The sequence below is a fragment of the Mobula birostris genome, chromosome 13 (genome assembly GCF_030028105.1).
Source record: "Mobula birostris isolate sMobBir1 chromosome 13, sMobBir1.hap1, whole genome shotgun sequence".
Taxonomy (NCBI): Eukaryota; Metazoa; Chordata; class Chondrichthyes; order Myliobatiformes; family Myliobatidae; genus Mobula; species Mobula birostris.
This window is the reverse complement of record NC_092382.1, coordinates 7,396,931-7,415,419: the sequence shown is the minus strand read 5'-3', so window position 1 is coordinate 7,415,419 and position 18,489 is coordinate 7,396,931. Positions and strand designations below refer to the sequence as shown.

General features: G+C 44.7%; 2 protein-coding genes across 2 annotated transcripts in view; one reads left to right on the top strand and one right to left on the bottom strand.

The window, feature by feature from the left end:
• The window catches only part of LOC140208268 (NACHT, LRR and PYD domains-containing protein 3-like), a 552,847-nt gene that overhangs the window by 252,237 nt on the left and 282,121 nt on the right, over window positions 1-18,489 (top strand). The gene's annotated exons all lie outside the window — the stretch shown is intronic.
• Window positions 1-18,489, bottom strand: part of LOC140208264 (uncharacterized) — a 351,814-nt gene that overhangs the window by 183,061 nt on the left and 150,264 nt on the right. The window lies entirely within an intron of this gene.

Genomic DNA, 18,489 nt, shown 5'->3' with positions numbered 1-18,489 from the left:
TGCCTCCCTTGTCCATATCGTCTTGGACCTCGTTACCGCACTGGGAATGGAAAAAAAACACGATAGTAATAATAGGGCATTCATTGATTACAGGAACAGACAGAACTGTATGTGGGCGAGATTCGAAGATAACATGACCCCGAGGTAACAGGGTTGGTGAAATTTCGGACAGTGGCCCATAGCATTGTTAATGTGGAGGTGTCTGGAGGAGGAGGGAAGCAACCGTGGTTGTGAAATGAGGGCTTATTAATTACATGGACAGGACGAGAAACGATGTCCTGCAAAGTGAGTTCCGGGTATTTAGGTGATAATTTAAAGGGCCGGACCACAAGGGTGGTGGTATGGAGATTGCTACCCGTAGCACATACCAGTGATGCTTGAAATCTGAACATGACACAGTTCAGCCGTGGCGAAGGGGATCGTGCAGGAGAGAGGACTTCAGAGTTTTGGATCATTGGACTCTGGTCCACGGCAGGTCGGACGTTCACAATGGGGGCGGATTGCATATCAGCTGTACGGGATCCAATATCGTTGTGTCATGAGTTCCCAATGCTGCTCCGAGACGTTTAAAATGAAGTTGTGGTGATATGGATTTTAGTGTGACAGGTCAGCTAGTGAAGTAGATGTGCGGAAAGCAGATAATAAGCCGACATACAAAGGCATGACCGATAGACTGGGCATGGTGCGACTAATAATCTGAATTAGTCTGTTTCAATACAATGGGTATTTTAGATAAAGCAGATGATCTTAGATAATGGGTCAACACGCTGAGTTCTGATATTGTAGCCACTGGTGACAATTGCATGCGGGGTGGCAGCCCTGGCAGCTCAATGTTCCGGGGTTCCGTTGTTTCATAAAAGATGTAAATGTGAGGTTGTTATTAAATGGAGAAGAGTGTTATTACTACTCATGGAATATGTCACATCAGTGCTCAGACAGCACCGACTGGAGAGCTCCTCTAATGAGACTGCACCAGTAGAACAGAATAAGAACGAAGGGATGACCACGTTACTGATTTTACATTGAAGAGCGGCGGAATTGAGAGGAGGAAATTTTCAGAAATGCCAGATGGTTGCAAGAAAATTAAGATTGTGTTTGGAGTTGATTTTAACTTCCTATATAGTGACTGGGACTCCGATACTATAGTGGACTGGATGGGATTGACTTTGCCAGATTTGTTCAAATGAATGCTTGATAAGTGGGAGACCTTGAAAGTGGAATTGAGAGTGCAGTGTTCCTGTGTTCCTGTTAGAACAAAAGGCAGGTCCACCAATCTTACAGTACCCTGGTTTTCGAGGGGTATCAAGCCGAAGGGGCTGCACAGCCGGAATAAGGAATTAACAAGAGAACAGAAGAGGGAAGCTAGCAGGATTAAAAGCTGTCATGACATTGCTCTGGCAGAAAACGTGAAGGAAGATTAGGTGGACACTCAGATAGATAGCTATATAGACAGATAGATCGATGCATAGGTAGATAAATAGACAGATAGAGAGATAGGCAGACAGACAGATAGCTCGATGGATAGATAGATAGAGAGAGGGGGAGATATCAATAAATTTCTCTTGAGACAAATTATCGAGGATAAGTTCCAGATCCTTGAAACGGCGTCGAACGCTGGGAGGCAAGTCCATTCATTTCGGGGCTCTCGGCAGATATATTTACAAGTACTTTAATCAAGGTTAAGGTGCCAGGTGACCGGAAAATAAGCTGTTTTTTTAAAATTTTCTGGTCAGGAAAAACTCGAATTATGTCAGGAAATTATAGGCCAATGAATCTGAGGCCAATAGTAGGTAAATCATTTCACATACTCGACGTGTCAGGATATATATGGTCGGTATTTCGATAGAAACGGCATTATTGTTGAAAGTCAACGTGATTTTCTGAGTGGTACGCCGTATCTAACCAATCTTACAAACTTTGTCTAGGAGTTATCAGGAAAGTTCATGAAGTGTCAGTGGATTTTGTCGACTTGGACATCAACAAGGCTTTTGACAATACCCACATGGGCGGTTAGTCCAGAGGTTCAGTCCCTTTTATTCGGTGGGAAGCAGTAATCCGGGTTCAACATGATTTTGCGGTAGAGGTCAGAGAGTGAAGTTATATGGTTGTCACTCTGAATGGAGGCCAGAAAATAGTGGAGTGCTGCAGCGATCACCGCTGGCTCAGCTGTTATTGCGGACGTGTGGGATGTTGCACACTGGGAGGACTGACCCGGGTAGGACGTACACATGGCACCCAGTGGTGCAGTGGAATAAAGGGGTCTGTGAATACAGATCCATCTTTCATTGATCGTGGCGTCGTAGGAAGATTGGGTCGGAAAGCGGGTTTTGGGCACTTTGGCATTGACAAATCAGAATATTTAGTTGAGGATGTCATTCCGAAGTTGCATTGTACATTGGTAAAACTCAATTTGGAGCATTGTGCGGGGTTCTGATCAACTGCCTGCACAAAAGCACCACTGGCATTGAAGGAATATCGAGCAAATTTACAAGGACATGGTCAAGACTTGAAAATCTGATTCAAGGGAACGTTTGAACAGGTTAAGACGTTGTTTTTTCTTCCCTTGAGCGCAGCAGAATGTGTGGAGATTTCGTACAGGCGGACTGAATTATAAGAAGTAAATGGAAACAGGCTTTTATCATCTTTTGGGTGAGACTAGAACCATCTGTCATGGGTTATGGGCGAAATGTGAAATATTTAAGAGAGACCTGATGGGGGACTTTATTCAGAGGCTGGGGTGAGGGTGCAACTAGCTGCCAGCGAAAGTGATGTACGCGGTTTTGATGTAACATTTAAGACAAATTTGTTTATGTGAATGGAGCGGTACGGAAGTCCAGGGAGAATTAGACACGAACTGGACGGGTCCTGTTTTCTTTGCTGCAGTACACTATTTCTCTGACCCCTCTAAAATACATTGAATAAACATCAAATGAATTGTACGTGATGCCCCGCGAAGAGTTAAGTGTGTGACACAATGTCACAATGAGTAAAAATAGACTGAAACAAACACTGTTTGTTTGTTCACTGTCCTGTAGCTAATGTAACTAAGGGGACATTAATTGGCTTAAGGGACATTCCTCCTGGTGTATAAGGGCTCATTGAACCAGCGCTTCTGGACAGTTGGCACTTTTCGCACAACTGATCGCCGCTTCAGGCAGAAAATGGGATATCCAGCAATTTATTATATCGTCTCTATTTACTATCCCGTACTGGCAGCCGTTGCTATTCCAGGTAAGGTCGCGGAAATGTCGAGACGTGAGACATACTGCAGACCTTAGATTGTGTGCTTTAATTTAGAGCGGTCATAATTTCCTATTGAAGTCTTTTATATCAACTCACACAGGAAATATTGAAAATAGAAGCACGTTTCATTCTTATTTTTAATATGATTTACGTGACTTTCATCTCTTTCTGATGGTTTGTTTGTTTTAATGTATTTTATCATAATCTTACAAAATTATGTTTCGGGTGTAATGAACTCCACGACATTTTCCGTTGATGTTAAAGCTGATTCTGGTTCAGAATCTAATGCTAAGTGAATCTGTTTGATTCATGACGTCCTCTAACAGGAATAGCTATGGCGGCTGTACTGTGCATTCCCCCTAATGTTGTGTTCTGTCATTGGTGTTGGGACCGAACCTTCTCATGTGATACGTCAGCGATTTGGATGAAGGAACCGATGGTCTTATGGACATGTTTGCGGAGGTTACGAAGAAAGGTGGTGGGGCAGATAGTGCTAAGGAAGCAGGGTGTATGCAGAAGGAATTTGATAGATTGGGTCAGTGGACGGCAAAGTGCCAGGTGAAGGTGACTGCAGGGAAACGCATAGAAGGAATAGAGGAGTAGATATTGTTTATATGGGGAGAACATTCAAAAATCAGAGGTGCAAAGAGACCTGGGAGTCCTAGTTTAGGATACCCTTAAGGACAACTTGCAGGATGCGTCGCTATTGGAGAATGTATCTGCAAAGCTAGCATTCATTTCCTGAGAACTAGAACGCAAACGCAAGGATGTAACAGTGACGCTTTATAAGGCATTCATTAGAATACATGAAGTATTATGCAAAGCTTTGAGCCTCTAATCGAAGAGAAGATGTGCTCGCATTGGGGAAAGTCTAGAGCATGTGTAGGCGAATGATCCCAGGAATCAAAAAGCTAACATATAAGGAATGTTCGATAGATATGGGACCGTACACGCTGGGTTTACAAAAATTAGGTTGATGTCATCAAAATATGTCGGGTGTTGAAAGGTCAACAGTGTGTGAATGTGGAGAGGATGTTTCCGATAGTGGGGGAGTCTAGGACAAGAAGTCCCAGTGTCAGCATAGAGGACATCGAATTTAAACAAAGATTAGAAAAGAAATATTTCGCCAGTGCCTGATGAATCCCTAGAATATCTAGACACGGGTGACTGTGCAGTTCAAGACTTTGGTTATATTTAATCTGGAGGATGACACGTTCTTGATTCATTAGGGCGTCAAAGGTTACCGGAAGAAGGCGTGAGAATGGGGTTGAGGAATAACAGAAACAGTCATGATGGAGTGGCGGAGCAGACTCCGTGGGCCGAATGGCCTAATTCCCCTTCTATGTTTTGTGGTCCTACATTCTTCCTTTCCGCAACGTTTCGGTAAAGGGCATAATACCACGATAGCGTGTTGCTATCTCTTCTCTGAATACATTCAGTTCACTTTGCCCCAGTCATTGCCTTGCTGTTGCCTTGCTTCTCTGCCGAAGGTAATCCGACTGACCCTGTATCAGCTTCCTGCTTCTTTTGCCTCCCTTGTGCTTCTGAACCTATTCACTAGTCAACTTAATCGTTGCAAAGCACACCCAGGTTTATTGCTCCTCTACCGCACAGGTACAAACTGCCCTCCTTGTGCAGATCACTTGTAGAATAAAGAGACGCCAATATCAAAAAAAATGTCTTTGCACTTTCCACATTTTCTTTCAGCCACGCATTCATCTGACAACCCCCAATTCTACTTTTCTAGCAAAAGACACTCGTATTAATCCAGACGAATTGAGTGATTCCATTACCACTTACGCGCGCTGATATTAATTACATTCCTAGCTCATTATTTTCACTCCTAAGTACTTTGTCGCTTTCTCTGCCTGTGCATTTTGTCCAACCGTGCACAGCCATTCCCCACTCAACGTGGAGAAGGAACACGCAAGCATCATAAATGAATATCTCAGAGAAGGACATGGAGCAGGACAATTAATGAACGATGCCCTCAAACAACCGATCAGATCCAACTATACCCTGTTGTCTGTTCTCCACTTGATAAAACCACCGGAGGTCGAGCTGCTTTCCTTCTTGCCCATTGCCATCGCGCGTGAAACTGGCGAGAGATCAGTTGCCCGTCGCTGAACAAGTGTCGGGGTGATCGATTACCAACACCCATCTCAGTCAGCACAGGCGCACTCGCGCACTGGCGTCCGGTTCGGGCAGTGGCGCGATCTGGAGTACCGGCCTTAGCATGCAAACAAAGTCACGCTGTGCACTCGAGACCCATGAAGCAATGAATATTTTTCTTTTGTTTCAGTTAATTTAGCGGCGATTGTGATCCTGTCTCGCAGAAATTGTGGGCTCTCCAAATGTATCACTCGCTACCTCGTGGCCATGGCGGCAGCTGATCTGATGGTCGTTCTCTTTGGTGTTGTATTCTATAAAATCAATACTCTCTACTTGTATGCTGTCTTCGTGATGAAATCTCGGCTGCGTGCTCTGGGACCTATTCTGGGGAGTGCAGCATTGGACTGTTCCGTTTGGCTGACTGTCGCTTTCACTTTCGATCGCTACGTCGCCATCTGCCTTCAGAAGTTTCGGACCCGATATTGTACGGAGAGAACAGCGACCGTGGTGATCGTGGTAGTGGCCATAGGTAGCTGTGTTCAGTCATTTCCATTTTACTTTGCAGGAGAGTCAGGGAAACCCAAACCCGAGTACTATACATCATCCCTGTGGAGAGGTTACGAGTTATTTGACACCATCATGAACCCATTATTACCAGTTGGTTTAATTCTGCTGTTCAATGTTTTAACCACCAGATCTATTATAGCAGCGAATATGGTTCGCCGTGGACTCCGGAGCCATACTGACAACAAAAGTGATCCAGAGGTTCAGAACCGGAGAAAGTCAATGGTTTTGTTGTTCGCTCTGTCTGCCAATTTCATATTATTGTGGATAACCTATATTGTATACTCCATGAACTGGGCAGCAGTAAACGTGTTTTTCACAAACAAATATTACAGCACACCTACATTTATCCTACAAGAGTTTGGGTATATGTTGATGTTTCTTAGCTCCGGCACCAACACGTGTATCTATGGACTGACACAGAGGAAATTCAGGGAGGAGCTGAAAAATGGGGCAAAATATCTGTTTACACTAAATGGGAAGCTCTGTTGATAAAATGTTAATTTAAATTCAATTATCCCTGATTGTGTTTTGTCATAATAATGTGGAACATTTTACTTTTGTATCACGTCTCAGTGGAGCGCTGATTTCACCTCTCAGTCTATAACTCATTGTGGTTTACATGGAACGGTGACCAGCACATTAAGCAGCAACAATGTGATTATTTTCTTTGCGCACCACGTGACTACTCATACGTACAACATTAGATTAAAATCCTCTGTGGTAGATGAAGAACTGAAACTCAGGATTAACAATGTCGAAGTTCAAAGTTTAAAGTAAATTAATAAAATAAGTACTCCGATGACACGAGATACGACAATGAACACGCAAAAGAAGATAACGTGCTGTGAGTCTGTAGAAGTTTGTAAAAGTTTAAATGAGGAATCTGGGGAAACTTTTATGAAGGCAGAGCCGCTGTTCTGCATTCTTTGTTTTGGCACTTGTGATATGTGTTCTCGAATCCAACCACATTGCTTTACACAGACCTCTGCCCAGTTCCTTTCCATTCCTAATGAGATCGGGAGTCACAACTGTAAATTTCCCTCCATAGATGCTGCATGACTTGCTTAGCTTTCTGCTGCGTGTAAGAACCTCGGCTGAATAGAAAATGCGTGCTGTCTGTCACGGTCTCTTATGCGTGTGCAGATATCAATGACGTCTTTGTCACGTGCTAATCGTCTGTATTGTGACGTCAACACCTATTCATGTTGGGGGAGCGGGGTGTGACTGGGGACATCCCATTCCATTCACAAACACGTCATAAGGATTCCAGGAATTCACGACCATGTCTGGGTTTCAGGCACCTGCAGGATCGCTACACAGTGCTTCCCGTTATTATGAGCTGCATTACGTCTTTTTACCGCGTTTATACAAACTCATTAGGGATACAGTCCTGTGTAATTTAGTTTCCTTCCATTAACTATGTTGTAGTCCAGGAATTTCAAAATGTTTTTATGGCATGGGCTCCCGTCATTATCCGAGGGGTCCGTGGACCCCAGAATGGAAACCTGTAATGTAACAGAAAATATTTTTGTTGAAACTTGTATTATGTTTACCAGATTTCAAAGCGGAGCATGTTTTTTTTTCATATTTTTTCTTGAGCAGGGGCCGGAAGCATAATTTCATGACCTGTTTGATCGCTGTAGCTTTGTCACATATGGTCGGATAACTGAGTACAAGGAGAGAATATTACGCGTATTTTCCAGGTTTCTTTCTTCTTCCCACGGTGCAAGTATTGTGTCGCAGCACCTGAAGGCAAAGTGTCCTTCCATATCCGAACAAAGTATTCCGGCGATAAAAAGCCCAGACGAATCCTAAAGAAGGGCTCGATCAGAAACATCTACTGTTTGGAAAATAAAGATCAGTTACGGACATGGCTGATGGAGTTTAATCCAAACAAGTGCGGAGTTCCAATATAAGTGAAAGTATGCAATTAATCACAGACCGTTAACAGAATTGTACACCATTGCTTTACAGAGTAATCTGTCCGCTAACATATCGGGCTCACTGACAGTGTGTTCGCAAGCTGGCAGCATGTTAAAAGCGCAAATGGCATGTTTGCCTTCAGCGGGACGGCTGGTGAGTGGAATAGGCAGGAATTCATATAAATTCAGTTACAGTTTTGTAATAAATGGCCATGACCGGGAGGATAGGACACAGAACATTACAACACATCACAGGTCCATCGGCCGACGACGTTGTACCGACCTTATAATCTACTCTGAGATCAGTCTAGCCATCCGCTACAACACAACCTACTATTTACATAACCAATGTGCCTAACTGAGAGTTTTTAAATACCCCTAATCTATCTGCCTCCACAAACATGTCTAGCAGAGCGTTCCGTGCAACCACCTTTCCCTGCACAACGAACTTACTTTCAACAAACCCGAATAGACGATAGGACCATAAGAAATAGGAGAAAATTAATTTATGCAACCATACTGTGCCATTCCATCCAAGATCCCACTCAAACCCATTCATCTGCCTTCTTGCCACATCCTTTGATGCTCTAACCGATCAGGAATTCTCCCTTCCAACTGCAACAATTGAATGCCCTATAATATTCAGATTATCAATGACTCTGAAAATCTATACTCGAATAAAGTGCTTTAAAGGCCAGGAGTTTTCCATCCTTGCAGCCTCAAACATGTGGCATTAGTTACTCTCATAGACATCAATCTCATAAACATCAAGCTGTCATTGCTCTCACGATGTGATTTTGATATGGTCATTAGTCTAATGATACATGTGCATTTCTAGGCCCACAGAGTGGAGTTTATTTGTCAGCTTCATGGCTCCGATTTGTGACTATCCCATTGACAAGTTGTATGTTATGAGCAAGTTTATTAAGTTGTGGTGCGTTATTACATTGAAACTTTCAATGTGTTTGAACGGCAACAACGCTTGATATTCAATGGGTTCTATACTTACTTCGTCTGTCTGGCGCAACCCTCGTGCGTTCCTAGTACTAAAATCTGGGGTTATGCCACAGCATGTATTTGGTTCTATTCTACTCTGTGTGATTCATTCGGGAGGTTACCGAGTGTTTCAGCCTCCTTCACGAAATGAACAATGTTGCAGATGACAATGGAGGAGGTTGGTCGAGATCCTCAGGGAAAAGTGAGGGACATGAAGTGTTGAAACTACAGAGTTGTGTCCATCCATCCAGGGAGAATTTGGAGTGACACGGATAATCAATGGACAACTTTCCTATCACCTTCTTGAAAGCAGAAGTGAAGGACGCTAGTCACACAGATAATCAGTGTCGGATCCTTTTCAAAACGAGTGTCAGAGAACTCAGCACCTCCTTCAGCTGCTCCCTGAGCTTAGTCTGACTGACGAGGTCAAGAGTTCAGATACTGCAGTATGTAGCACAGTTCATTGAAACATGAAGTTATCTTCAAACAATGTGGGACGTCCATTGCATGAACCATCCTGTTCTAGATAGTGATAACCCCATACAATACCCTGATAGGGTGAAATCTCCCGAGACGACCAGCAGTACAACCAAGGATTTTATGAGGCTCTGCATCTCGGGGTCGCTAGAACTCTGACCACTACTGGGATCCCGGAGCCTGCCGCGGGCTCTACTGGCCACTAAAATGTTCGTGATGGTGACAGCATTGAGCAGGATAACAGCCAGGGATGGCATCACAGTCGAAAAGACAGAACGAAGGATATCGATTACTGTATAGAATAGTGACCCCAAAAATTCTCATCTCTGCATGCAAGGCCACCAAATGTTCGAGGAAGTATATATATATTGAACCATGAAGAACCAGGAGACGTTATTTAAACAATTCGGTACAGTCACTGTGCTCAGAACCACAGCTGCTGTTCTCCCAGAGAAATACTTAGCGTTTTAACAAATGCCCACAATCGATCAAAAGTGAAAGCAACAGTGAACCAAACAGAGCAATTTGTGGCGGCCTGCAGTAAGAAGACGTGGGTTCTACACACGCGGACGTAAAGCAGGAAGGAATAGTCATCTGGGGAAAAAAAAATCGGAACTTTCATCAATATAACGTCGAAGTAAACGACCGCTCGGTCTGCCGCTGACATGACCAACGGATAGCGGGTGACAGTTTTAGAGATTGCACTCTTTCGCCATGATAGTACGAGAATTGTCATAACGTTCACTGTGAACAACAGAAGTACGGATATTATACATCAAACTGAGAGTATGTATGTGCCAATATCTATTTTATTGCCCTAATATATCAGCCTCTGTCATCAGCTTTGGCTGCGCTTTCTCCGCAAATACCTCTCCTTGTATAGAAAACCTAGAACCACCCACCCGCTATATTTTTCCCCCTCGTATTAGTCATTTCCATCCGGAATTAAAAAAGGGCACAACCAGTTGAGTATATATATGTCTCTTTCAACCGTTTATAACTCTATGAAGTCACATCTTATCCTCCATGCTCGCTCCAGAGCATTGCAATCCAGAACGAATTGATTTTAACCTCGCACCAGCAATGTATCTACCCAAATCGACATCTCTATTTTTTTCCGCCATTGTGTCATTGAATAATCAATTTTAAGAGTTTAAACTTTCTTTTAGACACCCATACAGTGGCTATGAAAACTATTCTATTCTATATGGCTATAAAAATGGAGGGTTATGGGCTGAGTGTCGGTCGATGGGAATAGGATAGGGTAAGAGTTCGGCCTGGACTAGAAGGGCCGAGATGGCCTGTTTCCGTGTTGTAATTGTTATATGGTTATATGGTTATTCGTCCCCTTGGAAGTTTTCATGCTTTATCTTTGTACAGCGTTGGAACACAGTGGATTTAATTCGGATTTTTCTTTTTAACACTGATGAACAGAAAAAGTCTCATCACGTCAAAGTGAAAACAGATCTCTACAACGTGATCTAAATTAATTACAAATATAAAGCACAAAATCACAAAATAATTCTTTGCACAAGATTCAGATGTCAAATAATTAGTTAATTGGAAATTACCTGTGTGCAGTCCAGGTGTTTCAATCGATTGCACTAAAAAATACACCTTTATGTGGAAGGTGTCAGTATCCTGGCACAATCTACATTATGAAGCCAAAATAACACACCAAGCATCTCCGCGAAAAGTTATTGAAAAGCTCAAGTCCGGAGATGGTTATAAAAAAAATCCAAATCACTCAATATCCCTTAGTGTAGAGTATACTCAGACATCAAGAAATGGAGAGAATATGGCACAGTTGTAAATCTGCCTTGAGCAGGCATTCCGCAAAAACTGAGTGGTTGTGTAAGAAGGGAACTGGTGAAGGGAGACCACAAGAGACCTACGGCAACTCTGGAGGAGATACAGGCTTCAGTGCTTGAGATGGGAGAGGCTGCGCATACAGTAATTTTTGCTTCGTTGGTTCACCAGTCGCAGCTTTATGGGAGAATGGCAATGAAGAAGACACCGTTGTAAAAGAAAAAAAACAACTCACTTGAAATCTTGGCCAGAGTTGCCACAAGGCATGTAGGATACACTAAAGATTGAGTGAGAATGACTCGTGTATGGAGGGAGAGATATAAGAGGGAGACTGTTGTGCGGAAGTGATGAGAGGAGAGCTGGGAGAAGCGACATTGGGACAGAGAGACACTGGAGAAAGTGAGTTTGACTGGTAGGAGAAAGAGAGTGTGGGAGTAAAGATTAGGGTGAAAAACGGGATAGTGGGGGTCTCAGAAGTGAGAATGAGGGTGAGTGAGTGTAGGAGAGAGAACATTGGGAGGAGTGAGAGACGCGGAAAAGGAATGGGTGGCGAGCGCCGGAGATATAATGACATTGGAGGAAGACAGAGACGAGGGGAGAGAGACAGGGTGAGATAAACTCGGGGAGACACTGAAGGATGAGAGACACAGGGAGTGAAACAGGTACTGAGGTAAGAGAGGAACTGACCGGAAGATTGTGGAAAGAGAAATTGGTCTAGGGAAAACGGGGAGTGGATGACGTACAGAGCGAGAAACGGAGGAGAGAGTGGTCAGAAAGGGAGACGGGAGAAGAGACAGACTGGGTAGAAAGTGAGTGTCGAGAGAGGGATAGTTGGTGATAGAAAGAATCTTGGAGAGTGGAACTGGGGATGGGGGGAGAGTGGAGAAAGGAGACGGGGAGAGACCGAGGGGTGGAGGAGAGACACTGCATCGTTATAGAGGCGGAGAGGAGAGATGGGAAAGAGACTCTGTGTAGAGACAGGGCACTTAGTGTGAGGCCGGATGCTGGAGAAAGAGTTTGGGGGAGAGCGAGGTGATGGAGTACGGAGAGACACTGAGGAGAGAAAGAAACCGTTCTTTTGCAGAGAGATGGGGGAGAGAAAAACTGTGCGGGGTGGGGGTAAGTCTGAGATGAGCGTGTATGGGGAAGTGTGAGACAAAATCCAGAAAAAATGTACAGTCAAGGCTAGAGGGCTTTCCATCACGTATAGCATTCTGGGATTCCAATGCCATCATTGTAAAGAGATGCCGAAATATCCAACCCTTCCCGTTTCGATGACTCCTTCCCTTGACCCCACTCCTTCCAACCCGCATCGAGGATAACATTCGCTCCAAACATTCTTCACATTTATGATCCGCCTTCTCTCTCTGGCCTCCAACCTTCCTCCCTGTGGATGAAATTTACGGAATATAAAGTTTACAGGGCTGAATGTTGTTTTCGCTTTGTGATATTGTGCATGGGGTGAAAGACGGCGTAGTGAGCGTCCCGGAAGAGAGTGAGAGGGTGACAGAGGCAGGAAGAGAGAAAGACAGGGGGAGTGAGAGACGGGGAAAAGGACTGGGTAGGGAACGCCAGGGAGTTAGTGACACTGGAGGGAGAGGGAAACGCAGGGAGAAAGACAGTATGAGAGAGACTCGGGGAGAAACTGGAGGATGTAAAAGACAGGCAGTGAAACGTACTGAGGTAAGAGAGGGATTGATGGGTAAGAGGCAGATGTTGTAAATAGAGAATGGGCTCGGGAAAACGGGAAGAGAGTGACAAGGGCAGAAAGAGACTGGAAGGGAGATTGGGGAGGGAGCGAGAGGGGTGAGAGATGAGCGGAAAGAGGGAAGGCAACAAAAAACGGAGAGAGATGGAGGCGAGAGAAGGTAGACAGAGAGAGAGAGAGAGAGAGAGAGACTGGGGCTAGAAGAAAGAACCTGGGAGAGAAGGACTGGAGGGGAGATTGAAGAAGAGAGGCGAGAGATAGGCCGGCGAGGTACGAGAGATCAACGGAGAGAGAAAGAGAGATCGGGAGAGGGAGACCTTGGATGGACAGAGAGACCGGGGTGATGAGACAGATTTCGGATGGGTAGAGAGATCGGAATTGTGGAGGGACTAAGACAGCACTGGAGAGATACCGGTGGGTGGAGGCGAGAGACTGAAACAGGGCATTTAGTGAGCGGCGGGGTGGTGGAGAAAGAGCCCGAGGGGGAGAGCGAGACGGTGGTGTACACAGAGAGACTGGGGCGAGAAAGACCCTCGTTGGGCATAGAGACGGGGGAGTGAACGACTGTGGGAGCGGGGTAAGTCTGAGATGAGCACGCGTGGGGAAGTGTGAGTCAAAACCCAGAAAAATGTGCCTTGAGGGTCCAGAGGACTTTCGGTCACACATGGCATTCTAGAAACATCCAGCCCTTCCTGTCTCAGTGACTCCTTCACTTGACCATATTCCTTCCAACCCGCATTCACGACCTCCCTCGCTCCAAACATTCTTCAGCACCATCACCCCGACCTGCAGCCTCCCTCCCTGTGGATGAAATTTCCGAATATAAAGTTTACAGGGCTGCATCTTGCTTTAGCTTCGTAACACTGCGGACTTCTGCGTTTTCCACTTAAGAATATCATGCCTGGCACTGCTACTCCTTAGAACCATAACACAGCAGCAAGTGGGATGGGTGTAAACGAATGAGCCACAATTCAAAAAAAAAAAAAATAAACATCGTGAACTAATTCTGTTCTTCTGCTAAGGTTTCATGCACTTCTATGCTACGACATATCAAGACAGGCTTTTCACCTGTACCTCAGAGTTCCAGACATGTCATCTCTCCATACTAAAATAAAAGATTCGCCAGTTGAAGCCTGGTACCGAACTTCACTGTGAAACAATCTCTGGTAAATGGGCGTAGTCGAGCAGGATCCCAAAAAGCTGCTCGAACGATGGAGTAAGTGAGGGTCGCAAAGAGAACTTCAAGTTAGCCACCCGTTGCGTGATCCGCTTTGAGCATCGCTGATCCTGGCCCGTGACCGGGTAGAAAGGATGAGATCGGCAAGACCAAGAAGGAAAGACCGCAGCGTTATGCGAAGTTTTGTGTGAAGTAGAGGAGTCAGGATCCGGATCCTAGGCGGACCCAAGATGTTCTCTGATTAGTAAATAAAAATAATAGATATGAATAAGACTTCGAGAGGCGAACGGGACGAAATTTCGTTCGCGCTTGTGCTTGCGACTGATTGTTTTTCCTTTGCAGGAGCAGGTAAGTGGATTGAAGTAGGATGGGAAGTAGTAACAGTAAAGCTGATCAGGATTGCGGGAGGGAGAGTTCCCTGTAAAGATAAAGATGAAAACCAGGACAATAGATTGAAGGAAGATGGTGAGTAATGATAGTAAAGTTGATGAGAGAAATGCGGGGAGAGATTTCTCTGTAAAGGTAAAGAAGAAAACGAGAAGGAAGCACCAGAAGGTTGAACGAGTAAAGAAATCCCCGGGAGAACCGCTGATGCCGCCAATCTCCCTGCTGATATGGTCTGGTGGAAAGTGGATATACTAGACATGTGACTCCTTTTACTAGTGGTGTGTGTGGTTTGACACAAGGACGGTGCTTTATGGGGGACTTGATTTAAAGCAAATTCAATATTTTAAACAAGATACGTGGGATTATGATGATATAAATACGTGTTTTCATTTATGCACTTTACTTTGTTGGGGCTCATCGGAGGATCTTGTCCTTCCTTTCACAAGTGTTTCTGTGTTGTGGGTGTTGTGTGCGCTGCTGTGCTTTATACCCTGGGTCGGCGAAATGTTGTCTTGCTTGTCGGTGTGCATGTGTGTAGTTAAGTGGCAATAAAATTGACTTGACTTGAATAAGTGCTGGAGGAAGCTAAGAGACATCAACCTCTGACCCCACCCCACCTAAAGAAAAAGAAAAAGAGCCCACTTGACCTTCAGTACAAGGTGATTTTCGATTCCCCAGAGGAGTACAGGGAGAAGCGATAATGACGGAGACAACATTACCAACAGAAAGTGGTTAAAGGGGAGAGTGTAAGGCTGCCCTTGTGGGGCATCCCGCTAGCATAGTGATTTCTGGAGAAGTTACTCCTCAAAATCACTATGCTAACCCAGGCAAAATAAATAAACAAATAAATAAAACTGGAGAAAATAGAACTTTATTTCCCGTTTCCTTGACATGGGAATTATCCACTGGAATAGACTTGCAGATCAACTCAGCGCTAGCATTACAGATACAAACTGCCTAACGACGCTTATCATCCAAGGCATCTTAGTCTGACATGCCAACCCCTGATGCATTTCTATTTCTCCGCCCGATACACTGAAGCATCTCAGCCGAGCAATCAGCAAAAGGTCATTTCAGTGCTGAACAGAGCAGAAACTCTTTCCTTAACCGGACCCATCTATTATGGTCCAGAGGGCGTACTGGCAGAAGTGTTTTTGAGTGAACAACAGAATGAGCGATTTAAATGGCCAAACTGAACAACTCATGTGACTATATTCATCAAACTCCCTGCAACTCCTGAACAACTCGGACCCGTGTTTCAGACTTTACAGGAGTTAAACCGCACTCAGTATATAACTCTGCCTAATACTAATGCCACTCGGCAACTTCATTCCGCTCAGGCTGGTTGAATAACATTTGCCCCTTTCATCGATAAAACTAAGGTTGAAGTGTTTGTTCCCCCTGCTTTGCCTGAGCATATCATACACTTGTTGTTATCGAGGATACCTCCCTCCCTGTGGGCGATAAACAAAGATCATGTGGAACTTGTATATTCCGCCCCACCACACGAAGACCAGTGCCATTCGATCCTCTGTACGGCAATATAATTTGTCACCGGAGGCAGGAGAAGTTATCAAGTCGGTCATTGGATCAGCAAGTGCTGGTGCCAACCTGTAGTCCCTGTAATTCTCCTATTTTACCAGTTCCGAAACCAGGTCGTGATAATGAGTGACGATTTGTACAAGAACTAAGGGCTATTAACAAGAAAGTTGTACATCTTCCTCCCGTCGTAGCCAATACTAACGTCATCTCCATATTCCTGCTGCATCTGAATTTTTTTTTCTGTTACAGACCCTGTTCTGCCTTTTTCTCCATCCCATTACACAAGGATAGTCAGCATTTGTTTGCTTTCACTTACAGTGCTGGACAGTGATCTCGGACCAGGTTGCATCATGGGTAAACTGACAGCCCCTGGGTTTATGCCGCAGCGGTCATAGGAGATTTAAACACCCTCCGGTTGCCAGGGCAAAGTAGAATTTTACAAAGTGCCGATTATCTGCTTATTCTCTCCCCTGTCCCCGTTAATTGTGAAAAAGATATTGTTGTTTTGTTGACAAACCTGGCTGAAAAAGGACACAAGGTATCCCTCAACAAACTGAAGCTTTGTCAGCCCTCTCTACAGTATTTGGGACTCACGCTTTCTCAGGGAAACGAGGAACTTACCAGAGAACGAATTGCAGCTTTCGTTAAAGCACCGCCTCCCCGCACCCGAACTGAAATGCTTCCCGTTTTGGGAATCGCCAATTATTGTAGACATTGTATTCCTGAACATCGAATGATGGAGTCTCCTCTTCGACGAGCCTCATTACCGAACATGTCTGCCGAAATACAGTGGACTCAGGAAATGAACACAGCCTTTAAAGCTCTTAACACCGCTTTGTCAACCCTCCCTGCTTTGGGCATATCTGACTATCCAGCTCTTTTCCAATTAATTGTAAATGAAGAGCAAGGATTTCATTAAAACCTGTGTGGATGAGTGTATGCCTGCTAAATCTTACTGATGAAGGGTCTAGGACCTGACCTGCTGAGTTCTTCCACAATTTTTTATGTATTACTTTGATTTCCGGCTCTGCATATTTTCTCTCGTTTGTCATGAGACAGACGGCAATTAACGAAAGAAGGACATGAGCTGCATACAGACAACAGAGTCAACCCCAGGTTATTGCCATCTGTGGAATGCGATGGACTAGTCATTTAATCTTATCAGGTAGTTATGCTGTAGTCAGTAAGCCGCTCAATCTAATTGGGTTTCAATGAGCCAAAACTGGAATGAACTTTTGGCAGTGTGGAGGATCAATAGACAATAAACAACAGACAATAGGTGCAGGAGTAGGCTATTCGGCCCTTCGAGCCAGCACCGCCATTCACTGTGATCATGGCTGATCATCCACAATCAGTATCCAGTTTCTGCCTTATCCCCATAACCCTTGGATTCCGCTATTTTTAAGAGCTCTATCCATCTCTTTCTTGGAAAAATCCAGAGATCTGGCCTCCACAGCCTTCTGGGGCAGAGCATTCCATATATCCACCACTCTCTGTGTGAAAAAGTCTTTCCTCAACTCCGTGCTAAATGGCCTACCCCTTATTCTTAAACTGTGGCCTCTGGTTCTGGACTCACCCATCAGGCATGCTTCCTGCTTCCAGCGTGTCCAATAATATCCCCCTCAGCCTTCTAAATTCCAGTGTATACGAGCTCAGTCGCTCCAATCTTTCAACATATGACAGTCCCGCCACCCCGGGAATTAACCTTGTGAACCTACGCTGCAGTCCCTCAATAGCTAGAATGTCCTTCCTCAAATTTGGAGACCAAATCTGAACACAATACTCTAGGTGTGGTCTCACCAGAGCCCCGTATAGCTGCAGAAGTACCTCTTTGCTCCTATACCCAATTCCCCTTCTTATGAATGCCAGCATGCCATTAGTTTTCTCCACTGCCTGCTGTACCTGATCAAAGGGATCTTGAGGTCTGAGTCCATAGACCACTCAAAGCTGCTGCGCAGGTTGGCTGTATGGTCAAGAAGGCATACAGTGCATTGCCCTTCATCAACCGTGGGACTGAGTTTAGGATCCAAGAAGTAATGTTACAGCTATATAGGACCTTGTTCAGACTCCACCTGGAATACTGTGCTCAGTTCTGGTCACCACACTACAGGAAGGATATGGGAACTGTAAAAAAGGTGCAGAGGAGATTAACAAGGATGTTGCCTCGATTGGGGAAAATACCATATGAGAATACGTCGAGTGAATTTGGCCTTTTCTCTTTGGAGCGACTGAAGTTGATTGGTGACCTGATAGAGATGTATAAGGTGTGAGGGACATTGATCGTGTGGGTAGTCAGAGGGGTTTTTCCCAGGGCTGAAATAGCTAACACGAGGGGGCACAGTTTTAAGGTGCTTGGAAGTAGGTGCAGAGGAGATATCAGCGGTAAGTTTGTTACACAGTGAGAGGTGAGTGCGTGGGATGAGCTTCCCGCGACGGTGGTGGAGGCAGATACGGTACAGTCTTTCAAGAGACTCCTGGATAGGTACATGGAGCTTAGAAAACCATAGGGCTATGGGTAAACCGAGGTGACTTGGAAAGTAAATAAATGT